This window comes from Zonotrichia albicollis, chromosome 2 (assembly GCF_047830755.1).
Source record: "Zonotrichia albicollis isolate bZonAlb1 chromosome 2, bZonAlb1.hap1, whole genome shotgun sequence".
Taxonomy (NCBI): domain Eukaryota; kingdom Metazoa; phylum Chordata; class Aves; order Passeriformes; family Passerellidae; genus Zonotrichia; species Zonotrichia albicollis.
The window spans coordinates 45,848,499-45,876,018 of record NC_133820.1 but is presented as its reverse complement, the minus strand read 5'-3'; positions in this window follow the sequence as shown (position 1 = coordinate 45,876,018).

The following is a 27,520-nucleotide window of genomic DNA, read 5'->3' as shown; positions in this document are numbered from 1 at the left end:
TTAAAGGACTTGGCATAACAGCAAGAGGCAAAAAAATCCTTTTCAATTTCATATTCTTTCTTCTGACTGGCAGATACACCATGAGCAATTTTGCTGGAGGAATCATTTGGGGAATGGGAAAAGGAAAGTGAAACCTGGAAGTTTCAGACCCCTGCAAAGAAAGTGACTATCATCAAAAAGGGCTACAGATGGCAATGTTTATCCAGCTCATTCAAACAGAATTCAAGACAGCCAGTAACTGCTCTGGACAGTAATTGTAAAGGAGCCACTTCTGCTGAGTGACAAAACTGCACTGTGACAAAAGAGGGGAATAAAGGGAATGGTTATACAGATCAGATCAAGGGAGTGACATGTGACAGGAAGAGAAAGTGAATGTTAGAGTCAGAGTCACAGAGATGATGATGATCTTTTACATCTTGATATTCTGTACTATTATACCTCTTTCTTCCTTTTCTAGGAGCGTCTTTTGAGCAGATTTTTAGTAAGGAAGTGAGATAGCTCCCAGACATATTAAACATTGCAAAAGCCCTGATTCTTTGTTTCCATAAGGATGTTACATGCTACCATCAACAATGAGAACTTTCTTTCTCCTCCTGTTTGAAATCTCCAAAAAACTCTGTGAGCATCTGTGGGCTGTGTCTTCATAGCCATGTTTTAAGTATATCCTATCAGCCTTCACTGACAGTTATTGACAAATGTCTTTATGACATAATGACTTGCTAAATTAATAGCAGCAAATGTGTCAATTAATTAAAAACACAGAGAATAACTCCCCTTCCTTTCAAAGAGATACTAACACAGAGAGAGATAGGCAGAGTCATTAATCAGCCTTTTCTCCTTAATTCAACACATCTTCAGTGATAAATGCTTGGTTGATTAAAAGGGACATTCATTCATATTAACTATGGGAGATAGGACTATCAACACTCAGTTGAACATTTAAAGATTAAGGAAGAAGCTCTTTAAAATGGATCTTTAAGGGAGTTTCAGTCACTAACACTTCACTCTGTAAGGTGGAGTTGGCTGGCTCTTACCAGCTATCAAAATCCTCCTCTAATCCAAGATCCAGTGTTTCAAGAGGAGGAGGTGGGTCCTGCTAGTCCTTCAGCAGAGACCAGAGAAGCCTGCAGGTCCTCCTGTCAAGAAACAGATATACAGGGCAATGTTTAAGTAGAGGATTTTGTGCCCTTGAGATATTTCCTACTGCAGAGCAAGATAAGAGAACCACAGGTGGCAAGCTGCATTGAGAGTTCAAAGTCACTTATTTCAAAGTCAAGATTACATTTCCAAGTACAGCCTCAATTCAGTGCTGCATGCATGTGTTTTAAAATTAATTGTTCTCATTCACAGAATCCCATACAGTTTTCCACATGGAACCTTGTCTCACTTCCAGAAAAATGAGACACAGGAAATCAACCTGGCATATAACAACACAACCCTAGCAGTTAGAGTTCAGTGAGGTCAGAATCACCTTGCAGAAGGACCTTATTATGGGAAATATGAGTTAACTACAGCATAAGAAAGGCCCACCTCCAGCTATTATAAATACATGGAATGTTGTCTCCCTTTAGAACACTGCTACTGATGTTTTTTAATCACACTGATGTGAGTTTTTAATTAGATTGAAACATGTCTCTGTAATTTGCTATAGGGACATTTGACTGATGCAGCATCAGCGAAGAAGGAGAAAAAACCAGCCATAACATCTATAATGCTATGATAATGAACAATTAGAAACAGCAATGTGTTATCTGCATTCTAATTGCTCTTTGTAGTGCTCACAGAGGTTTGACTGGGGATGTGGTTTTCGCTTTGATTCTTACACAAAGTCCATTTACAGCAACATAAAAATTCACATTGGCTTTTTTGGGCTCTGGGTGAAGTCTTTCTTGCAACAAGAGGAGTAAGAATGTAGGAACCAAGGTTAGAATTGAAGTATCTTCAGAAAAGGAGGAAATCTGAGACCTCTTACCTATGTCTGTTATTTAAATTCAATTCTTTTTCTAGCTAAACCACTGAGTTCTGAGGTATGGCCTGTATGGCAGGTTCTGTATGTGTGTACTCTGCTGGAGTTTCTGTGTTAGAATTATATTCATCTGTCAGGGACCTTGGGTAAAATGCAGTTCTTCATCCCAAATATTATGAAGACAGGGGTTAATATGTTCTTCATCCAGCTTCAGTTTAATTTAACCATAAATGGAGTGCTGTGGGTCTTTTAAGCATCTGTTAAGGAAAGAAAGAAACTCATACACTGAGGTCTCTGCTCTGTTGGCAGACATTATGGTAACCTTACAGCAGAGGCAGCCCCTATGGATAAGCCATATGGTGAGATAAGAGGGAATGACACACTCACTGGAGAAGATTGTCCTGTAGTGCAGTTTATTGCCAGACCCAGTCCCAGCACTGGCCCTGTGAAACAAAATTCCCTGGGTAATTAACAAAGTTTTGGTTTAACTCCTGTTGGGATGGCAGGTGTGCAGACAGTCCAGGGAGGGGAAGGAAAGGGAAGGAGATGTTCAAACTGCTGCAATGAAATCTGCTGGAATGAAGGAAAAATCTTGACTCTCTATGAGTAGATTGAAGAGATGAGTGAGATTCAGAGGACTTTCCTCAAGAACATCCCTCAAAAGTTGTCTCAGCTGCAATCTGTTGTGTTTACAGTTGTTCACCCATATCTGTCATTCACATTAGCTAAATTCCGGCTCTGTAAACACAATTTTTACATGTTTTTTTCTCAATACAGGTGAATGATTTTTGGTAAAAATCAATACCACTGTAAAGTAATTGCCACAATGAGGTATTGATCACCTTTTCCCTGTAGGAGTTGTTGAACATTTTTCTATTAAAATATTAAATCTAAAGTTGCAATTAAACTTTGATTTTGAATCATCAGTGTTTTAAAAATACCTCCATATCTTTGCTGTGAAAAATTCTGAATATCCAAACTTCCCATATTTTATCTACACTCAGGTCAATTAGTTTGCTGACAAATATCCATCCAGATAAAATACTGGCAGCTGTTTGTGTATCTTGGGCCTGTTAAAACAATTCACTCTATTATCCCAATTTGTAAAGCTGGCTGGCTAAGTGTGTCATCTGTATTACAGTGACACATCTTATACTCAGTACAAAGCAAAACAAACCTCCCATAACATACCAGCTCTATCATCTACAAGAAACAAAATTAGTGTATGTACCATTTTTTTCTTTACATATTTGTGCTGAGTGTTTGTTGATTTGTAGTTTCATTTCTGCCTTATGTGTGTTAGGATGCGTCAAGCAGTAAAACTATGTATACTGAATTGAATGCATCTTTTAATTAAATATCAGTGTTTTGGAATGTGTAAGATGCGTTTTTAATTTTCTGTTGTGGGTGAAGAGAAGAACCAGTAATCATGGGAACAGTGAGATGCAATCAATCTCAGTAGACTGTGCATGGGGAGAGGAGTAGACTTGGAATAATATTCCCAATGAGGAAAGTCCATTGCAACCAGGGATGACACTGGCCATTAGACCGTACTTTTCCAAAGTCCTGTTTATGTTATGTAATTAACAATGGGATCAGCTGCAAGATCTTCTTGGGCAAGCATTCCCACAAGGAAGCTGCTGCTAGCTTATGGCAACTACATTGTACCTGTCCTCTTCAGACTCTTACATATGTTGCTGTGCATGAACAGAGATCCAAATCCAGAGGTTTGTTATGATGATCAGTGTATGGATCCTTTCCTTCTCAGCTATCCCAACGTTTCTCACTTCTAAAGAGGAACCATGAGAAGGAGCCAGAATCCATCTGTGTTAAATTATTTCTGTTTGCCTCCATCTTCCAAAGTGTGCATTGTTGCAAACTGAGATTACAGCTGAGTTCAGGTCTGGGTTGGATAAATAATCAAACATGTGACTCCTATAGATATCCTAGGGCAGAACGTACTGTGAGTTGAGATCTTATGTTTATACTGCAGTTGTAAAAGTCTCAGTGAGGAACTTTCTACCCATGAACTCTTTTCCCCTTGAGATTTCTTCCTCAATAGGATTTTTTTTTCCAGCCCTCTCTGGGAGGAGAAGCTCTGACCTGAAGTAGCTCATAATAGGGATTTTTTCTGGAGCCAATGTCGGCATAAAAGCCTTTGTGGTCAGTGAGACTTTTGAAGTGCCTTGTAGCTTTACAATGAACATAGCAGACTGTGCCCCAAATTCAGGAGAGTATTATTCAGGAGAGAAGTTTTGGTGTATGGTTTTCTCTTCTCTCACTTTAAGTGATGCACAGTGCTTCTGGCAAATGAATAACATAGTGTGCTAGTTAATGGTTAGTTAATGATGGTTAATGGTCATTAAACAAGTTTTAGTCAATGGCCCCTTACAGTATTGGGAAGAACATTTTTTACTTACTGTTCTTCAACATATATTCAAAAGAGCTGTCAGTGACCTTTGAATTTGTTCCTGGCTGCCCTGGGAATGAAGCCAGGAATTTAGTTGACAAATGTTTGAGGATAAAGATTTGAGGTCCTCCTGTCTTTGTGTGGATAATAGAAATGGGCCATTCTCTATAACACCTGGGAAGTTGGGTTAGCATTATTAGAAAATAAAAGAAGGGAATAACACAAGAAGAGCCATGATATTTCACAGACCCAGCAGTTTCTAATATATTGCTAACTATCTTGTGATGTCATGTAAAAAATTCATTCTATTGAAATTTCAGTAGAAATTTCTGAATTACAGGTTACTTGAGCAAGAGATTATCTCTTAGAGCTGAACAAGATGTAATAGAACCATGCATTGGTGATTCCTAATAGATGTGTGTTAATAAATGTGATGTTAAAAAATCTTATTAATAAATCCCCATATGTTTTATTAATGTTATTGAAATAGAATATTTTATTAAGAATGTTATTAATAAATAGCACTACCTAAGAGTTTCAAAATTTATAAGATATAATAAAAAGGGATTGATTATTATTTGTGGAAAAATATAACAGTTTTTTAAACGGGGGATATACAGTATGCATGCATGTGGTCTCAAATAACTCACTAGCAATGAATATTCTTCCAGACAAATCCAATAGAAGATGTGCAAATACTGGATAGCAATACATATTGTTCATTTCAATTCTAGTTTTTGTTATGTTTACTGAGTGTTTTCCCTCTTTTGTGTTTCTGCTCACAAAAATGATTGAAAATATGTTCCTGTTTATCCACTTGGTCAATAGCTGCTGTTGCTGTGTACAGTCATTTTTGTACATGAATTTGGGCATTACTAAAAGCTGAATATCCTACACTTGTCACTGTTTCCTGACTATTATAACCAAATTGTGTGGAGCAGAAAAAATGCTAGAAAAAAATCATGTGTGATTTGAATGTGGTTTGAGCTGTACAACACAAGGCTCCTGAATTCACTGAAATTGGACTAGTGGTCAGATCTTGTGCTAGAGAACTGTCAATTTTACCCAGAGTAAATGAAGCATAGAGCCAGGGAGTTGTTTGTGAAGAACAGTATGAACTAATGGAATTAAAATAAAAGTATGTTCAAGAATCATTGTCCAATAAGAAGAAAGAGCTAATTAATCAGATTAATTGACTGATTTTATCAGGTCTATTGAGCAAAGGAATGGTAAAGTATTTGCACCCATACATGCAATCAACATATTGCTTTTGCGATGAACCTTTAGGAAAATTTGAAGTATTTACTGCCAGTATTTAAAGACTTTCAATATCTCTAAATTTTCTAAATCCCTGGTGTTCCTTTAAGAGTTTCATCCAACATTTGAAGAAAAACTATTTTAATTTTGTTTTTTTGTCTTGGGGGGAGAATTATAAAATAATAATTTTATTACTTAGTTTGGGCTTCTCTCCATTCCCATGAAATAATACAAGCATAATATTTGTTCTGTGTTTCCATCAGCACTGTCCATGTCTGACCTCTGACTCCTCAATTTTTCCTTTATTAAGATCAAAATAATTTCAGAAATGTCCCTGTTTTGTTTTTGGACCAATAAAAATCTAGTCAACCTTTCTGAAACATCTTGGCTACAGCCTGGACAAGAATGCAGGGTGAAGGGCTTCCATAGGACCAGAAGATTATGGATGCAATCTTATCCAAATATTCATAAATATTCCCTTTGGAAGAAGTACTAGACCATGCATTATGTGAGAATATTCAAGAGTTCTCTCAAAACTATTGGACTGTTAAAAATTTCATAGTTCAAGACTATAAACTATAAACTAACCTTTAGTGGAGAAGGGAGCCTAGAGGAGCACTTACTATTTTGCTTGAGCCATCTTAAGGCTCAAGATTCCTTAAAATCTTGCCATTGCAAGATGCCAAGTAAATCAAGAGTCCACTGTCAGCCTGGCTGCATAGTGACCCCTTTCTAACACAAGCACACAGAACTGGGGCAGTTAGGAGCTCAAGCCTTAGGATGAAAAAAGCTAAATAAGTGTCTTTGTTTTTTTGCTGATCCTGTTGCTCAGCTCATCATGCAGTTAAATTCCATGTGAGCAGATTTAGAATGAGTGGAACAATCAGTTTTTATGTCCATGGTTTCAGGGTGTTCTGACTTCCTATTTCCATTGATGATTTCTTTTTTGAAAGACACTTTCTGCCCTGGTTGGAAAAATACATTTTTCTTCATCTGTACACTGAGGTCCTCATCAGAAATTAAGTTTCAGTTTATTACTGATATCACCATATCCTAGGTAGGTTTCCAAGTCTTTACCAACTGAGATAGAGCTTAAGGAGTTAGTCCTTTGTAGATAACACAGGAAGCAGTTGGTAAGAAAATAGTGTAAGTAAGCTAACAGCCAAAGAAATCTGGCTTTTGGTGTTGTCCTTAGTGCTAAGAACCCAGTTCCCTATATGTAAAATGGGCAGAAAACCAGATTTTTCTCTTAAAGCCACTTAGACTGTATGTCAGTTCTGGAAAACACCAGCCCTCTCTGTGGTCTGTAGGATGCCTACAAAAATATGGCCTTATGGCATGTAGGGATATTGCTGAGGAATATGAAAACTAATAAGTTGTTCTCAAAGCCAAAAAGAAAAATACAGAAAAAAAGAGATAAAGAGAAAGATGGTGCTTTCCTCAGGAGAAGCTAAGTTGATTCAAGCAAGCACTAGGAAAACAAAGTCTCCATGTAGACTGACAGTCTGAAAGGCAGAAGATAAAAAAACCCTACAAAATCAGAGACCTTTGCATGGAACTTACGTAAAAAGGAGGATTAAAAACTGTTTTGAACACTATATAGTTTATAAAGTTTTAAATAATAACATAATTTCCTGTTTTTCTTGAGTGTATTATTGCTACTGATTATTTTAATCACTATGAAAGGTTCCTCTTTAGTAGAGCTAGTGGCTTTGTAAGAGAATGTATTGTTATGCTAATAAGTAGATGTAACATCACGAATCCAAAGTGATAAAAAAGGAATCTTTAAATGCCCACAATTCTAGTAAAGACATAAAGAACACAATGATTGCAGCATGTAGCATTCTGAAAACCTTCAGATATATGTCTCATAGCAACAGAAATTCTGCATTACTGTATAGTGATTTTAATGTGTCTTGAGATGGGTATTTCAAAATGTTGTTACTGAAGTGATTTTTCATTCTGTACTAGGCAGTCTAGCTAGGTATCAAAAGCTTTTCAGAGGCTCCTGAAGAATACAAACTTAAAGTATTTCTCCAGCACATGACCAGGGTGGTATCTTTCAGTTTAGGAAGGTATGAGCAGTGGTGAGCACCTGCTGCCAGGTTCTGTGATGACATTCAGCTACCTGAGGAGAACACAGTCACTTTGGTGGCAACATCCACCAGCTTCATCCTGACACTGAAGCTATATCAATCCCATGGCCATGAGATAGGCATCTTCCTCTATGGGATGGATGGATGGATGGACGGACGGATGGACAGATGGTCAGTCTTTCAACAAGTTGTGCTTGGATTCATCATCATTTAATTCCCTTTTGTACCTCTTTCTCTTGTATAAGGAAAGGTATGAAACACTTTAAAAGGTGGGGTGTGCCTGCATATTGATCACAGCACAGATACTTTCTGGACACCTGCTGAAGGCAGAAGGAAGAATGATAAATTGCAGAATTTGGAGAAATTATATTTGAGAAAGGGAGAATCAAGAAATAGGCTGCTAGAACAATTAATGTAATTTGCAACCTCTTTTGCTGATTTCTAAGTTTCTTCCCCCTACAAAACAAAATCCACAAAACAAATCCCACAAAAACTATGGTGCTAAACTATCAACAGTTTGTATTTGATGCTCTGAAAATCAGATTGAGCCATGAACTGGTGAATTTGTGTCTGTGAGTCTGCTACACTGTACATTACATACAGTACAGGTAAAATAATTCCTAACTGTAATAGCCAGGTTTTGGATTTACAGATTTAAAATGATACAAAGGAGACCCTCATTCAGATATGCCCATTATAGCCTAAAAAGCTAACATAAATGTTTCCCATCTATTTATATAGTACATAAAATTGTAAAATTATTTAATTCTCCAGCTTGTCAGTCACTGCAAATTCTCAACCTCTTCTTCACTTTGTCAGCACCCTCCACAATACTGCATTACAAATTTTGCTCAGGAATTGCATTAACCTTTGTGATTTCTGGTTCTTTGTTGACTTAAAGAAATAAGGCCAAATGCCTTTGAACTGATAGCAGGAGACTGCAAATTATGGCAAGATATTGTATAAAACCCCAAGCCTTTAAAATCTGTTAAAATTCTTTTTCATTTTGTTTTCTTTCCAGTGGTTTAACTGCCTCATAGATTTGAATAATTAAATTTTCTATTCAGGGAGACAGCTTCTTCTCACATTTGTCAGCTAAAAATTTTTCTTTTCCCTACATTTCTTCTTCTGTGCTTTTGAATTTGAACATTTTGTTGTTGGGCTGTTTTTTTATCCCCCATGCATAGCCTGGCTGCAGTTCTTGATCTCAGGCACAGGAACCTACAATTCTACATTTCTTGACTAAAGATTAATACAGTAAGCTGTTTTATATTCAGCTCTACAAAACTGTTACAGTAACTGTACTCACAGTAGGATCCTGAAACACAGGATGTGACTGCTGCAGTTTCTCTTGAAAATATCTAAAATCAAGAAGCTGGACACAAGTTTAATAAATATTATGACAATCCTGATGTGATAACCTGGATAGAATTTGTTTTCCCTTTGAGTACTTGGAGTCAAGGTATTAATTTTTTTTTTTTTTTTTTTTGTTTCAAGTCATGTTCAAAAATCCATGCCAAAATTACCTGACTAAAGAGCAATGGTCAAATTTCTCTAAAGTTCATGTACCAGTCCAAGAAGTAAATTCAAGATAGCTGACAGTTTAATAAGAAGACATGTTCTATTGGAAAACTTTGAAATGAGAACACAAATTTCTAAGAACAGATTCTATAGCATCAATGAAAGCAATTGTTTTTTCAGGATAGAATGAATATAAGAAAGCAGCATTGCTAGGTGCTAAAAGAGTGATTTAATGCTGCACATTATTCATGAGTTTGCTATGAGGAAGACGCAATGTCTGACAAATATGCAGACTGTTGGACTGCAGTCACTGGTGAGCTGTTTGTTATCTGTCAGTGCTTAGTACTACACAGCTCCTGCAAATTTAAATTTATAGTGATTATGTTGATGTAAGTGATCAATGAACGTTGGTTACAATTTTTTTAAATATATATGTATTTTTAAAAGAAATTCTGTAACTTCAATATAGTGAGAAGTGGAAAAGTCTGCTGGAGGTTGGATTCTGGGGTCTTCACAGTCCATCTTAGTGTTGAGTTTGTTAGTAGATGCTGACAAGAGCACTTAAGTGCTCAGGTGCCCACTTTGGGGAGCATACAGAAGGCCAAATGAAGGAGTTCTACAGTCCAAGTTCAGCCAGTACAGAACTGTTTGACCCAAAGTGATATTGGTTTTGTAGTGGTTTCGCTTTCTCTAGGAATCTGATACTAGAAAGGTTAAAGAGGATCTCTCCGGGTTAGGAAGCTGCCTTCTTTGAATTCAAGTCTATGCTTTTAAACATGTCTGTTATTGCAGTGAGGAAAACTACCCACCAGTAACTACCACAGAACTTCCCACTGGCTGGTGTCTGTATGTTCATGCTGTCACTCATTTCCTAAGATCTCTCCCTTAGTCTTTAAAGAAAAGTAGAAGTTGACCTTGTTATGTTACAATAATTATTTGCAGGCCAAGTCTGATTCTGCAGGTAGTGTAGGGAATTCTAAGGTCATTATTGTCAGCTCCTACTAGAATGGATGACTATAGAACTGGATCTCTAGCTCTCTGTTCTCAGTAATGGGTGATTCATGCTACAGCTCATTTGGAAGGAACACAAAGTGCCTAAATGTGAGAGCAGATGATGCATTCAGAACATACCTCACTTATGCTGCCTGTACAATATGAAAAAGAGAACCCTTTTAATATGAGCACAGTAAACAGAGCTCATATAACTTGTCATCAAGTTGGCTTAAGCAGTACATAGGGTCTTTTGAAAAGCAGGGTGCTTAGAAAATGTAGCCCTGCAGCCCAGCAATATGGTGTTGCCCTCCTTAATTAAGGACCACAATCCTTGCACAGAATTTGAAAGGCCATGGATTGAAGCCTTGTTAAGGTTGGTCTTTCTGAACTAGTCCTGACCTAACTGCAGCTCTGTTGTAACTTGGTTTAGCTAACATGGGGTGCAGACATGCATGGAAACCCCAAGTGTGTAATAGATCAGCCATGGTCAGTTAAAGGAATTCAGATCTTGGGGCAAACTGGATTTAGGAATAACAAAGAGAACCGTGAACTAACATGCAGCATCTGTAAAATGGCATTTATGCATGAAATTTGCATGTAGCATAGACAGGCTAACCAATAAAGAAAAATCAAGGTGCAAATATGTACTATCAAACAAAAAAACATCCTAAGCAGAAAGACGTCATCACCAGCATCATCATAATCCCCCCAGTGAAGGACTTGGAATGCTCTACACCCATCTCCCCTTCCCTGGCCATGAACTCCAGGGCCTGGATGACAATAAAAAGGTGAACATAATACCAGGAAAAAGGGTAGAGGATGGGGACTGTGCTTTTAAAAATCATCTTAGCTGGTCTATTATTATTGTTAATACCTTTTATGTGTAGTGGTATACTTTAATTTGTTTCACTTCTTAATTTTTTTAAAATACATTGAGATAGACTCATAATAACTCTCTGATTAGCTTGTTAAGGTTTCAATTATGGTAAAAATAAGTTCTTGGCTTTACATATAGATTGTTTTTCTCCTTTCTCTTTAATAGAACTTACTACAAAATCATACTAATTTTTGTTTTTCCTACATAAATTAAAGCACTTTGTAATCTTCTGCTTCCAATCCTCAGCAAACCCCATTCCTCAAGCATTTCTATGCCCTCCAGATGGTGTCCAAAGGAGGAGGTTTTGAAGGTACTTCCACCTGAGCTATGGACCTTATGTCCCCTGTCAGCCTTACAGCCAACAAAGAGAAATAGGCATTTTCTGTGTCCAAACTACCTGACCAATTTTATCTGTCTACAGTGATAGGAAAGAAAAAAGTTTTGCAGTGAACTCACCTTCACAGACATCTGAAGGCTTTCTGTCTTCTGTGTAGTTGGCCACTGCCTCCAGCTTCCCCCAGCTGGTCTATCAGTGATTTCTGGACACTTAAGTGCAGCTCAATTTGATTTTTTTTTTCAAAAGGCACAAAGGGACAGCAGGCAAAGACAAAACATGAAAATCTTTCTCTGTATTTCCTGTGGATTAATTGATTCCTAATCATATAACATTCCTAGAGCAGGCACATCCTCACTAATATTAAAGTTTACATCTATCCTATGCTTTGTAACTCTGCATTTCTTCACCTTGACGGAAGGGTTGCCTAGAAAAACATATCACTCAAATTTTGACACATTTGTGTGCTTCAAAGTGTGTAGAACATTGACCTCCAAGACTGCTTATACCAGTCATCCTAAATTGATCAGATTTTTAACTAGTTTTCTTGGGTGTGTAGTCCTTACGCATATGGCAAGAGAATACTGTCAGGTGAGGCTAAAACTGTCATCATTCTGTAGTACTTCTTCTCAGTTTATGCATATGTTCTAGCATGGGACATGATTTGGCCCAATTTCCATTCCTGGCACAAAATCTCACTCTTCAGTTCTACTTTAAGGGAAAATAGAAGGGGAAAAACAATCCTCAAATGCAAACCATACACGATTATCAATGAGAGAGATTTTCAGCCAGGAATACTTATTTTTAGAGCTACATCTGTGCTATATGATACTCATAGACAGATATTGGAAGAGAATGATAATAAAAATATCTCCATGTGGCTGATTGCTGTTGGCTCTCCCTGGGAACACAAAGCACTCAGCCTCTTTATGTAGTCAGAGCAGTACAAGACACCCCAGGAATGGAAAGGTTTTAAATTTACAGCCTTGTCCTATTGCAAATAAGCTCAGAAATTGTGTAGAGAGCTGAAAATAGATAAGCACTAAAAAAAAAGGATATTATTGTGACTGACTAAATCAAGGCACAATGACAGCAGAACAGCAAGAGCCTTGTTTGAGGTGTGAAGTCTCAAGTGGGAGCAAACAAGAGGAGAAATATGTGATCAGCATCAGTCCCAGACTATGCATTTTCCAATAGATTTGAATTTTACAGGTCTCAGGAGCCATTAGCTTCTTGTCATTAAAAATTCATGAGGTCTAACATCTAAGGAGACTTCACATGGAGATCTTGACCCAGGAGCCAAAAGATCTTTTTGTTATCACAAGCAGGATTGTCATAGTGAAATGAAACAAACTAATTCTAAGAGAACTTGCAATGCTGCAAATACAATTGCTTCCTTTCTAGGTTCAAACGAGGATGCACTTTCAAGGGTACACCAGTGTTCTTTGGGAAAGGAAATCAATAGTCAGATATTCAGTGTCCATCCCAGTAGCTGTAGAGCTATACTGGAAATAATTATTCTCATATGAATATTTGAAAAAAAGACATTCTCCAAAGCTTTTTGTTTGTAGATATTGGCGATGATACCTCTAATAAAATCTTTGTCTTATGAGATGAAGAAGAAAAACTCACAATCTGATTATTTGCGTATTGAACTGGATCCTCAAAAATTCCCATTAAAGTTAGGTGCCTTTTTAAGCTTCTTCCTAATAAGACTTCTCCCTTGTCAGAGTCAAAGAAAAAATAATCCTTTAAAAAATTGCAGAAAATCACTAATCCATTCACCTACCTCAAGGTTTGGTCAGCTGTTCTTGCGGCATTCTGAGGACTGTTTGTATAATTTTTTTTTTTAGAATGGTCAGATGATTGGGGTTTCAAAAGCTGCCTGGAAATCTGCTCCAGTGCTCTGCTATCCTCACTAACCTATTGAAGTCTCCAAAATGATTTTTTTCAGATTTCATTTTCAGCCTTTAATTTATGTCCTGTGTATCATGGATATCATGTCCATTTGCAGGCCTTTCAGGCTTTGAGAACATTTATGATGTTGTTTGTCACTCTTCTCTACCCCGGACAAAAAAATCACTATTCCATCAATATTTCCATATCGATCATGAGTTTCACACCATAAGTACAAAGACCACTTTGTACTTTTCCCTCAGCAGTCTCTAATTCACACATACTTCTCCTTATATTCAATACTCAGAACTGAACACAAGGTTTTATTAGAGATTCTATCAGCAGTGAGAGTAGTGGAAATGATGTTGTATAGCACATATTAGAGTGTAGCTATTTCACTGCACTACGCACACATACAGGCAGTGTTGATCCACCTGAATCCCACACCTTTTTCTCAGTTATTGGTTTCCCAAGCCATCTTTTCTCCAATCTGTTTTTATTTGGTTGGTTACACTTATGTCCTCTAATTGTTCTCATTAAATTGCAACTGGGCTTCTATTATTTTTTCTCCAAACAATTTCTCCCTTTCGGATTTCAGTCCTTTTTGATGATGTATTTGCAGCTTAGAGTCACCTGTGTATTTAATAAACATGGTCTGTATTCCTTTGAGCAGATATATAAGTGTATTAGGCTAAAGATAAACAACTCAGGAATTCCGCCTTATGCATCATTCTGCTTTAAAGGCATACCCTTGATAGCTACTTTTTGAATATGGCTTTCCTGGCACCTCTACATCAAATTTACAGACCCTTCCTAAGCTTCCTTCTGAGAACATTACATCAAATAGCAAGAGAGTCAGGCTAGAATGAAGATAGAGGTTATCAGTTGCTTTTCCCCATTTCTGTAGAGGGAAATACCCTGTTTGTCAAAGAAAAATTTGTCTCCCTGTTCTCATCTAATTGTTTACAAAGAATTCATTTAGGATTGTACTTTCTTGGGACTTAAAGCTTCCCTATTCTTGTTTTTCTCACACTTTAAAGGATAGCCCTTCATTTTTCATTTCTTCGTTCACAAATGGTGACCCCATCACTCCCCTGGCAGGCTGTTCCAATGTTCTGAAACTCATTGCATGAAGAATTTTTTCCTGACATCCAATCAAACTTCCATCAGTTCAACTTAAGGCTGTTTCCTCTTGTCACCTCTAAGGAGAGGCTGACCCCTAGCTGACTGCAATGTCCTTTCAGGTAGTTGTAGAAGAGTGCTAAGTTCTCCCCCATAGCCTCATTTTCTACAACATAAACCACCCCCAACTCCCTCAGCCACTCCTCATGAGTTTTGTGCTCCAGACCCTTCTCCAGCTCCATTGCCCTTCTCCGGGCATGCTCCAACACCCCAATGTCTTTGTTGTAGTGAGGGATGCAGGATTTGAGGTGTGGCCTCACCAGTGTACAGTGCAGTCACTGTCCTGGTCCTGCTGGCCTCAGTGTCCTGATGAAGGCCGGGATGCCATTGGCTTCCTTGGCCACCTGGGCATACACTGGCTCAGGGACAGCCACTGTTGACCTGCTCCCTCAGATCCTTTTAGTCTGGGTAGCTTGCCAGCCAGAAAGCTTTCCAGCTTTCCAAACACATCATACTCTTTTTCCACTTCAAAGCAAGAATTTTTATTTCTGAATGTAATATTTACTTTTGAAAGGACTGCTTCAGCCAGTCATCTTCTTGATATCTCTGGTCATTTCCTGGACTGAAATTCAGAGTTTTGTTTGCTTTCCTGGATCTGCTTATTGAACAAGGAAGTCTCCTCAGGTAAACACTTTGCCTCAGTTTCTCTCTCTCTTAAAAGGGAAGAGCAATATTTATTTCTTTACACATCCCTTTCACACCCACTGCTGAGAACACTGTGGGGTATTATAAACAGAATCATTGAAATTCCCTAATGTCTTGGGGAACAAGACACTTTACATTAAGAAAAATTGTTTGAATTGTTTTAAAGCTGCTATTTTGAGTATTTAAAGCATTTTGATGATCTGTATTTAAAAAAGTATTTGGTTTAAGGGAAAAGAGTTGTGAAATATAGTCTCTACATTTAAAAATATTATTGAACTGAACAAGCAATTTGAGCTGAATGTTCAATAAATATCTAAATTACTGACATTTGTATTAATATTTTCTCATTTATCCTGTTGCTCAAGCTGGTTATCGTGCTTGTTAATATTTAACTGTGAATGCTAGAGACTTCAAACCTCTGAGGTTTTTGTCATTCTAAAGTGAACTGAATTTTCTCCATTTACCTTGGAAGAAAAATTGTTCAGGCTGACAAATCTATTAGATACTGTCACCTATGATTTAGTGGTTTTTGTAAATGCTAGATACAGACAGACAAATACAGTAGGGTGAGAGTGGACTGTGTGGCAGATCATTCCATGCCTGAGGCATCGCTTCATCCAGTTAATAGTGGTGGCCAACAATTAAATTCATAGTACTAGTCAGATTTATTTACTTTGTAATCTTTTCCTACCCCTGATTTCCTTTTTTATCAGCAGTTCAGAGCCTTGAGTGCTTACAGAAAGAACTATTAATGACCACAGCTGGGATAATTAATTGTTAACAGTGACATTTTCAAGTCTGAGATCTGTTTATGAAGAAAACTGTGCTGATGCTTCAGGGACTGCAAAGGGGAAAAAGAGAAAAGGAGCAGGAAAAAAAAATTATAGTGTGGCTTTTATGGAAGAAGATGAAAGGTTTGTTTTGTTCTTGCTCTTTTTGCCCACTTCAAAAATGCTGTTTATTGTGCAGAAGAAGGGATGATATAGACTTTAAGAACTGATTGCTTTTGCATTTGCTCAGTTTTCAGAATAATATTGACAGGTGGAATGGGGACAAGTAGAGAATATCAGAGACCTGTATCTTTGTAAGAGATGAAGCAGGAGTGTGACTCCCACAGGGCAGAATCTTTTGCACAGGGCTACATCACTGATAGACTTTTAGACTTGTTTAATTATGTGTTAACTCAGTTGCTGCTTGCTGTCAGTGCTCAGAATCCCTGAATGTAATGTTGTTACTGACTGCTTTTTTCTGGAGGCTTCTGCTCCTCCTGAATATCATCAAATAAATCAAGGACCCAGATAACTGTGCTCTGCCAATAATTTATTTTCATTTTGTTTCTATGCCTCAGGAATCTGCTGCTTTTATGAGGTTTGGTTTGCTGTGTTTTGTAACATTTATATTCTGAGAAAATTCTAATTAGAATTAGGTCTCCTACACAGCAAAACTACTCCAGTAGGAGTTTCTTTTTGTTTTATAGCATAAGGTGATCTATAATAGTGCTGTGGTTTATTGAAAGTTATACCTTTTTGATAAGACATGAAAGTAGAGAGTTATCTCTCAAGGACTGGTCCTGACCAGCAAATCTATTAATAAAACTCTTTTGAAAATAAAACGATAGGATGGGCAACAATTTTTATTGCCTTAGTAAACCACTAGCCTTGCTTAATAGGTTTTGCAGGTTATTGTGCAAATTGCTGATTTGATTAACTCTGATGAAGGTTAGCTGAATCTAAAATTGGAGTTAGAGAATTACAAGATATTTTAGGAAGCCCACAACTGCAGTAGATTGGCTAAGCAAGGCATCTCTGTGGACTTTAGCAGAAGTTGTGCATACTCAGCACCTTAGTGAATCTGACTAGCAATGAGGGCTGCTTAGAATTGAAAAGAAGGAGCTGCAAGCCTGTTCATACAGGAGAAGGCAGCCTGTGAGCCTGATAAGAGAGCAGAGCCTGTCTTCCCCAATTCACTGTTTGCTTAACGTTTTCTGACTGAATGAAAGTTACATTCTTTCACATTGGTTGCATGTCAATAGAAGATGTAATATAGACTCTCAACCGTGTGCCAAGGCTTTGAGTTACCCTGAAAATGGCAGAGATACAGTTTTTGTAATCTGATTTTTTTTTTTTCTTGCAGAAATGATTAACATGAGCAGGAAGCACGTTCAGTACTGGAGAGTGTCCAAAAAAATGTGGCATTTAACTCATAAATTAAATTGTAACTTAGGTCCCTTGCGTCTCCCTCATTTTAATTTTTAATTAAATGAGTCCTGATTTTCCTCTGTTTCAGAAATTTAGACTTAAACTCCTATTAAGGTCACAGCACTGCAGCCACAAGTATGCTCTGAGTTGTCTCACAACCATGTTTTCAATAGTTTATCCTACTTTTTTGTCAATAGAATCAACATGAGCAGAATCTGAAGAATTTTTTTTTACCTATGGCTATGCTCTGATAGAATTACAGTTTTCTACCTGTAACCTGATCTATGAGACACATCGGATGCCCAGACAGATCAGCAGCACATTCTGTACACATTATGTCCAACATATCCTGAATGCACATCTGTGCATGAGGCAACTGTAGGTGAAATGCATTAGACTTTGTCTAGAGCCAAAAAAGTTGTTTCCATCTCAACTCAGTCCTGTGCTTTGCTCTGCAGTTAACAGAGATATGTGGACATTGTTGGCACACAGTCTGTATGGCTGCAAGGAGGGCAGAATTTAATTGTGTAAGCATAGGGTGGTTAAACTGTTGTCCTGCCCAGCCTGCCGCTGCCTCCACAGAGCAGTGCAAGTGCCCTGCATGTCTTTCATTGACTGTCACGTTGGTGTCTTGAAAATCTCAGCACCCCACAATTGCCTATAAATGCTTATGTTTAGACAGTGAAGTGCCATCCTGGGAAGTTGCAGTCAGGGAGCTCGAGGTGTGTGGGGAAAGGAGGCCCCAGAAAATGTGATGTCCCTGTTATACCTCCAGTTTCTGGGAAACCACCACTCAGAGATGAAGAGATTAAAAGGAGGATTTCTAAATGCACTTCAGCTGGATTATGTTCTCCTTTAGATGACTGGCAGATATCTTTAAATGCTGAAAGTTTTTCTCTTACTACCTATAATGTTCCATTCAGTACTTGAATAGTGACTACAGTCCTCAGTCTGCCTGTCTTCCTATCTTGCATCTCTGACCTGCTCACTTCATGAACTAACAGTATTTTGTCACATGGTGATTTTCTAATCATAGGGGCATCCCAGAAACTTTTAACAAATTACTTCTTTGTGATGATGAGTTTGATTTGTGTAGGAAGGTTTTGGTAGCAGGGAGGCTACAGGAGTTCCTGCTGTGAGACACTGCTAGAACCTTCCCCCATTCCAATACAGCAATGTCAGCTGGCTCCAAGATGAGTCCACTATCCCTACAGCCTGTGGAGGTCTGTGCTGGAGGAGCTTGTGGAGAATTGCAGACTTTTGGAAGGACTCAGAAGATTCTACTTCATATTTGAGCAGTTAAAGAGTGTGAGGGGGGTCCTCCCCCTGAGGAAGAAGGAGTAGCAGTAATAACACATGATGAACTGGCAGCAAGTCTCATTTCCCATCCCCTTGCGCCACTGGTGGGGAAGAGGTAGAGAAAATCATGAGTGAAGCTAAGTCCAGGAAGAGGGGAGGGATAGGGGGGAACATATTTTAAGGTTTAGTTTGATTTTTTACTATCCTGTTCTGATTGGTATCTAATTAAACTCTTTTTCCCCAAGCTGAGTCTGTTTTGGCTGGGTAGTAACTGGTGAGTGATCTCTCCCTGTCCTTATGTTGACTGCAAGCCTTTTGTCATGTTTTCCCTCCCTCGCCCAGCTAAGGAGGGAAGAGATGGGTTGGCTTTGGTGGTTACCTGGTGTCCAGTCAAGTTCAAAGGTATCACAGAAATATTACTTACTAGTAATTTAATGAGCTACACGGTGTCTTTTCTAAAACTGCTGTTTGTGTGGTAAAAGCCAAGTGCATGACTGAGTAGTAGCAGTACTAGTACACTCATGTGATGAGACCCACTTACGCTGAGCAAGATAATCTCTGTTATGCTGTCTTTTTTGGATAATTTTATTTTTTTTCTTTTTTATCTTTTCTTAGATATCACCAGAAATTGTCCTCTTGTTTGTCTGTCATGACCAGGCTATAAGATCTTATCAATAAGTAGGGCTAGTAAGTGCTATCTAACAAAAATGAATTGTCTTGATCAACTTCTGAACTGTATAGTCATTACAATTCCCACTCTGAGGATGCTTCTAAGCCAAAACCCTCATATTCTGATATTTAGGTGGTGACCAGATAAATTTTGGACATTTTAAAGGATGTGGAAATAACCTCAGTTTGTTCTCTTCGTGTAGGCTGCAAAAACATGATCCTGGGCACAAGCCACAAAACTTTTACTTCCTACTGAAGTACTGCCAAATGTTGTAATATGTATTACAAAGGGAGGACAACTGATTAGCTCTATTAATTTACATACAGAACAGTCTTCTTTTCACATGCTTATTAATAGGAAGATTGCTAGTGTAATTGACCAAATCCACTCAGCACAATTAAAATGGATTTTAAGGGCTTTGATGTACATCACTGTAAGCAAAGGAAGCAACAGTTAAATCCCCAATTAACACAAAGAAAACATGAGACAGGATTTTGTATCATTTCATTACAAGCAAAGAGAAAGAGAATAAATCCCCCCTCTGTAATGAAGTTTACACCCTACAACAAGAAAAGCCAATTTAAAGCTATTGTAAATCTTAAATTATTCATTTCATTCTCAATAGGTCATTAAAATGCTGCTTTCTAGCTTCTAACATTTGTGTATGGTTCTTGGTTTATGGCAAGGATTGCAAAAGGGAAGGAAAGGAAACCCCAAAGGAATCTAAAAGTTGAAAACAACAGAATGAGCAAAACAAAGCTGAAGGTCTTTTTATCCTTGGGATTTTCAGAGTGGCTTGAGAGGATTTACTGAGTGTATTGGTCTCCCATACTTTTAGTTGGTTTAAAACTAAAGGATCAGCAATGACCCGGATACTGTCTTAGTGAGCATATGCTGAAGGTATGAAGTAACATGCATGCCACTGTGACTATCCTGCTAGGACAATCAGGACAGATTACCCTTGCAGATCATGGTGTTAACATGATAAAAGCTTGCTTATATCAATCACTCTACTTTGCTCTGCAGAGAGGTTCATGAACATGTTCTGTGAAGTCATGCGGCTTCTGGAGCTGGCATTGAACATTGATATCCAGTTGATCAATCTGACTTGAAAACTTTATTTTGCTACCTACAACTTTCTTTCTTGGCCATGAGACATAGGAATTGGTCCAGCATCCACTTCTTACCCTCCTGCCTGAGTACCTCATGGAACCTTCTTGGTACTTGCCTGCAAGAATATCTTATTCGCTGGTTCGTGTATGAATACCTCTATGTTTCCACAGTATTACAGCGACCTTAGACGGTCACTGTGGTGAGAGAAGGACGAGAATCTTGTTTCTTGATCAGAAGGCTGATTTATTGATATAAGATATATAATACATTATAACTATACTAAAAGGAAGAAAAAGAGAGGTTGCAGAGAGCAGCTATGCTAAGAATAGAAAGAAAGAATGAATAACAAAGTTCTTTGCCCAGGGAATCTGTCCCTGAGCTGCTCCTGTGATTGGCCTTTAATGGTACACAAGGAAGATGAGCCAATCACAGGGACACCTGCTACATTTCACAGCAGCTGATAACAATTGTTTACATTCTTCTTCTGGGGCCCTTTGCTTCCCAGAAGAAGGAGAAATCCCAAAGAAAGGATCTCTATGAAGAAATGTCTGCGACACCACAGAGAAGACATAATTTGAATTTTAAGAGAGCTATGAGCTCAACTTTTGAATATTCTGGCTGCTAGCAGCCTATGGGATATCAGCAGCCCTCACAGTTCAGCTTAGTGACTGCCTTGGTAATCCTTCTGTGATGGCCATGTATGAATAATACTGAGAGCAGAAAAGCACGTTGTGTATAAAGCCAGATTCTCCACTGAAAGAGAAATATCTACTCTAGTGGCAAACATACAGGAGGATCTACTCTACCATAATGTGTCCTGTCCACTGTCTCTAAATGTATCCTCTGCAGGGATGTGAAGGACGGGTACCACAATTAATGTGACTCAGAAAATTGAAATTCTGAGACAACTTATACAAAAAGGGAGTGAAATAAAACAATTTCTCTGTAACATGGGCTACAAGACAAAAAAAATTAAAGTTCTGACATTTTGTTCTCTCAGGCATTTTCTTTCCTAACCATGCAGAGATATTATAGGTGATGGACGTAACTGCTAGCCCTTTTCTGATCTTTTCACTTATTTTTCACTCTGTGATGTGGCTGTAGGGAGCCAGTTATACACATGTATTAGACTAGATAGAAGGTTGAGAAGAACTGGAAAAAAAATACTGTAAGCAGCAGTACTAGAGTTGTCCTTCAAGAGGATCAGTGTGCAGCCTTTCTGCCTTTGAAAACCTGTGAGGAGCACCTTTGCACTATGATAGTGCAGGATTTTAATGTCTTGCCTTTATTAGGATGAAATCTGATTGAGGCTGGGTTTACACAGAAAATATTCTCCTAGAAGAGTTTTCTGCCGTGTTGTTGTTATTGTTGCTGTTTCTGTGCATCTATGTGGTCTGGTCTTTTTGGTGTTCATTTTCTTTTTGAGGTGGGGAGGGAGCATTTTTGTGGATTTTTTTTGGGAGGAGAGCAGCTGTTCTTTGTTACAGATGGAATATGTGTGTATGTTTTTTAATACAATAGAAAGTTAAGGAATCAGTAAGTCTCACACATCTTTTCCTTGCTTTAGCCCAGGCTCTCCATGATTCCTTGGCATTCAGTACTGAGAGAAGGACACCTCTGATCAGATACAATTATCTACATATGAATTATTTGCTTGTATCAAATCCCCCCCATATTCAGTGGAGAGGCATAGACACGTTCAAGTAGCAATTCTTTTCCATGTTTCAGATGAATTGCACCCCAAAAATGGCTGTGTCTTTCCAGTTCTAATGCAGGAAACCTGGTATGAGTACAAGTGTAAATATTTTTTCTGTCTGAAATAAGAAATTATATTCAGGTTTTGTGTCAGCCTATTATGGAGTCCTCAGTGGCAAAATCCCACTCTAGAGCAGTTGGAAATTATCTACATTTTCCATTCTCTTTGTAGCACTTTCTGTCTTACTCTTTGTCTTCAGCTTCCAGACAAAAGAGGTAGGATAAATGTTCCTGAATGTTTGTGCTGGCTCGACAGCTCCATAAAAGTATGATGAACCTTTTGAAGAGGATTTTTTTTCCTTTATACAGGAATCAAACTAATCTTACATTAAAGCCTTAGCACAAAATAAAAGAATTGCCACATGGAGTTAATCAGGAAGCACTAGTCTATTTTTAATTCACAGTCTACTTGAAATCATGTTAAATGGCAAGGATTAATTAAACTCTAGATAAAAGCATCTACATTTGTATTTAGCTATAGGTATCTTCCTGTGTCTTAGGTGCCAAAACTGTCATTGCTATCAGTGAGTCCTGGAAAACCATTCAGCTGGCCATGAGTAGTAGTAGTAGTAGTAGTAGTAGTAGTAGTAGTAGTAGTAGTAGTAATAATCCTCATCATCATCATCATCATCATCATCACCCTATTGTATAATCTAGAGCGGGATAATTTCTCCAAGATTCTTAATTACAATAACTACAGCATAGGCTATAACATAAGGAGAGCTCAAAACTTCTGTTCACTGGAGGACGTCTACACATAGATAATTCAAGCTTCTTCTTCTTCTACAACTGAAGTTCCTACTACATGAATGCCCTCAGCTAAAAGGAGCTAGCATACTTGTGAAGGTCAGATTTTCATGCATATTAGCAGTTTTAAACATAGATGGTAAAGGAGTTCAGGGTCTTCCCCCACCAATTCAGGAAGGTGCGCATAATAGGTTGCTGCTGCTTTTATGTATCTTTCAAACAAACAAATTTTCAAGTAGGTAGTTTACTAAAGAATTAATAACTTTGTTGCCTTAAAAACAGCACTGAAAATTGAAGGACTGGTGTATGAAAAGTAATTATGATTGAAGTGCATTATGCTGAAATGTTTGTTGCTCTGAAAGTTACTTCAAGAAAGTAGTAGATGCAATTTCCTTTACCTTTCTTACTCCCTGGTAACAATTGTGATTTAATTGACTGCAAAACAAATTCCTCTGAATAGCTGAGTAACCCGGCAATATAGATTGGTTACTAGCACTCTGGAATTATTCAGCAGTGAATTTACAAGATGAACTGTTTGGAACACAGATTTAAATACCCTTATTCAGCAAAGGTTTTTACTTTTTGTCTTTACCATGCTATCAGCACCTAATCAGTGAACACTTTAGTGGGTTTTGCAAAAAGTATTTGCCATCTATCATCCTGGTTTCAAACATGACTAAGTGGGTCTCCAAGTAACCTGATCTAGTGAAAAACATTGCTGCTAATTATAGGGGAGTTGGACCAGATGGCCTCTAAAGATTCCCTTCCAACCCAAGGTGTTCCATGTTTCTATGATTCTATAAGTAAAAGGAAAGAAATAAAGAAATTGTGTTCATAAACATATCCCAACTGATAGAGAGGAAGGTAGTGTTCCTTCCAGATTTCAAGGTGTTTGGAGAAGGAATACAATAGTTTTTATTTTCAGTCACATAATTTTATTTTCTAATTTAGTAATCACCAGGATCCACAATCTTCAAGTGAACTTTACAACTATTTTCAGTTTTTACTATGACTACATTATTATCTATGTTAATTTTTTTAGCCTGAGTTTTCTTCCATCCTAGCTACTAAGAAGTCCTAAGTGAAACAGTTTAAATATCTGGGCTGTAACCTTCATCCATGTTTAAGATTATGTCAATGACACTGTGCTTGCCAAACGAGTCATCTCGATTTCCCATCACACTTGGACAGCATGACCACTGCAGGTCCCTTCCAACTGAAATATTCTATTCTATTCTATTCTATTCTATTCTATTCTATTCTATTCTATTCTATTCTATTCTATTCTATTCTATTCCATTCCATTCCATTCCATTCCATTCCATTCCATTCCATTCCATTCCATTCCACAATCCAGCATGATCTGTTTGTGTCATTAGTTAATCTTTAAACACTAATTTTTCATATTGATGTATTAAGTATAAATATGATGGCTTCACTGTGATCTGCAGAATTCTATCCCATTTTTATATTTTCATGAATGCTACTCAAATTTACCCCAAATGAGCATATAACTTTAAAGGATTGCTACTGAAACCAAAACTGCCTTGTACTGTATGCTGGTATAATCAGAAAATATGTGAGAAGGGCAGGGAACATTATGTCTCCATTTGAAATTGCAGTTTTTTGCTATAGTTTTCTATATAATTCTTATTGATGTAACTATTAGGTTTTTGGCATCAGGCAAAAGGTAACACTGGCATGTTTGAAAAGTATGGTTATTGAAAAAGAGGCTGTGAGAAATTTAGAAGTTAAAGCCTTATCAAGAGAACACCTTCATATCCATTTCCATAACTTAAATGTTTTTAAAATTTTCTTCTGCTGTTTTATTGGCTTCTCTGTTCTCCAGTTGTAGACAAAAAAGATACCATGCCAAACCTTATTTTCACCAAAGTGTTAGTGAGGCAGGTAATGGAATAATTTATCATATTTTGCTATTTATAAAAGATCAAATGATTTTGAACTCTCAGATGAATCTATTATCTAAAATCCTTTTCACATTTCCTCAAAGAAAGCATCACAGTGTGATAGATCCCCTGTGGCTCCTTATTAGCCAGAGAATTGAATTCCAGATGTTGTTTCCAGTAATGCATGAGAGAAATAACAATTATTTTCAAAACTAACTCTCAGCCTGTTGCCAGTCGTGGAAGGTGAAGTAAGCAGGTGTACTTCTTTCTCATGTCCCTTCTTGAATGTGTGGGTACCACTGTCATTGCTGGGTCTGCTATGTTTCTTATGCTGTGACACAATCCTCATGAAAAATTGCAGACAAGGATTAAAGGGATAATCAAATGAATACCTGATCATCCTTCAAAGAGCAAGATTACCTCAACAGAAATCATGCTGTTTAATTTCACATTTGCAAAGGGCCCACTGGAAATCAATCATTCTTGGTTATGCCTGAGGCAGATGAAGGTTGCAGCCTTTAGTTTGTTATTGATTCAGTCAAATTGAGTCCCAGTATGGACTGGAGTGATCTAATGATCAGATGCATAAATTAATATTCCCCTATATCTAAAACTCTAGGAATGAAAAGCAATCATTGCCTAAATGAGATTTAGAAATTGCAATCTCTATTTTAGGAAAAAATGTAAGATTAAGCAGAGATAAAGATAAGACAGAAGTTAAAGAAATAAAATAAATTTTTTGGGATCATGAATGGCAGAGGCACACATTTAAAAATACAATCCACAATAGCAGTTAGGCTCTCCCAATGGCACTTTCATATCCAGAAATCATCAGACTTGCCATAGGATATAGATCTGCCTTCAACACATTGCTCACGTGGGTCTCTGGATCCTTCTTCTGCCATGCTTTTCATCCTTTCCTAGTGTTCTCTGCTATTTCCACTCTGCAAGGCAGATGGCTCATTGTATGGAGTAGTGAAACTATGGAATGTCTGGACCGGGACTATTTCTGGAAGAAGGAGCACCTAAGAGGCACTGATGACAATCAGACTGGCCAAGAGACACCAAACAGATACAGCCTTTCCCACAATGTACCAAGGTTAGCACAGTTGCATAGAAATCAGATACTTAGTTAACCTTTTTTGTTGCAGATAGCTGAGCTGTGCCTCTACAACAGGTCAGTGCTTCTAAAAATCAAGATGGAAATTCCTTTACAGTATAGAATCATATAATCATTTAGGTTGAAAAAGACATCTGACATCATCAAGTCCAACCATTAACCCAGCACTGCCAGGCTCACCACTAAACCATGTCCCTAAGTGTCATACCTACACAACTTTAAAATATATCCAGGAGTGATGCCACAACCCTACAGTCACTCTTTCCTTGCATATACCTTTTGGAGAGTGAGATAGGAGAATGAGGGACCTTGCTAGGACACCATCCCTCTAACACTGGTGTGCTACCCTCAGGCTTATCTCTAGTGGCCCTGGTTTTATGCCTTTCCCCTCGATTTGATGTTTTGAGATGAGGCACTTAACCTGTTTGATTATTGGCCTGTGTGACTGCAGTCTGTGACTGTGAATGTAGTGGAGAGTTCTGGCTCTCTCTGAAGAGAACAAGGACCCCTTTTCATTCCAAGTTAGAAGAGGATCTCACCATGGTCATGGTGCAGGGCTTGGTCTCACTGCCCAGGCCAGAAGACTCCCTGTCCTGTCAATCCACATGTGAACACCAGGTGTGAATTGCCATGGTCGCTGCACCTTTACAGATCCAGTGTCAGAGCCAGTGGCTGAGCAGCTGGCTGGAAGGCCCCTTCAAACACAGATCTCTGCTCTTGAGTGGCCCCAGTCACAGACTTCTCCATCCTGTTAGTGTTGTGGGTCTCCTTTTCAAGCGTGGGCTGTGGGCGCAACTTATTTTAAAGACTAGCAGCTCTTTCTTTTCTCTCTTTCTGTGTGAATTGCTTCTTTGAAGCAGTTCTCCAAGTTTGTGTCATTTTGCTCTATGCATACCCTGCACAAGACTAGGCTGCAAGGTCATCCCTCTTTGCAGAAATCTCTTCTCAGATATTTTTGGACTAAATTCCAGTTCTAAGCAACCTGATTTTACTCCTGTCCTTCAGATACCTTGATTATTGTTTTTTCTGCTTTCTTTCATTTAATGGAGAAGATTGATACCCTGTCCATGATGGCACAGATAGTGCCTCTCCCTTTTAACCTAGGGACATTTTAGAAGTTTAAGTGATTTCAAAGCTGACTTTGGTGAAATGGGGGAATAAGGAAAAAAACCCAACAAAACCAAACCACCACACCATGAAGAAATGCATGACTGATAAGGGAATTTTGAACTCCACATCCTCAATCTCTCTTTCCAGTGCCTGAGATGTTGTGATACCTATGGCCCTCTGCCAGGGGATCTCACAACCACAGGCAGTTATTAACAAAGAGCTTGACATCCAGTAGTAAAAATGATATCCAGTAATAAAAATGATGGTCAACTCAGCAATATTATCCCAGCATACTTCCATGATCTATTTATTTTCAGAGATAACATCCTTTTTATTTATTTGCTTTTCACTTCTGACTTTAACTACTTAAACAACAGTTTAAAAAGGAACTGGAATGTTTTGTTACAGTAGTAGACAGAGTAAA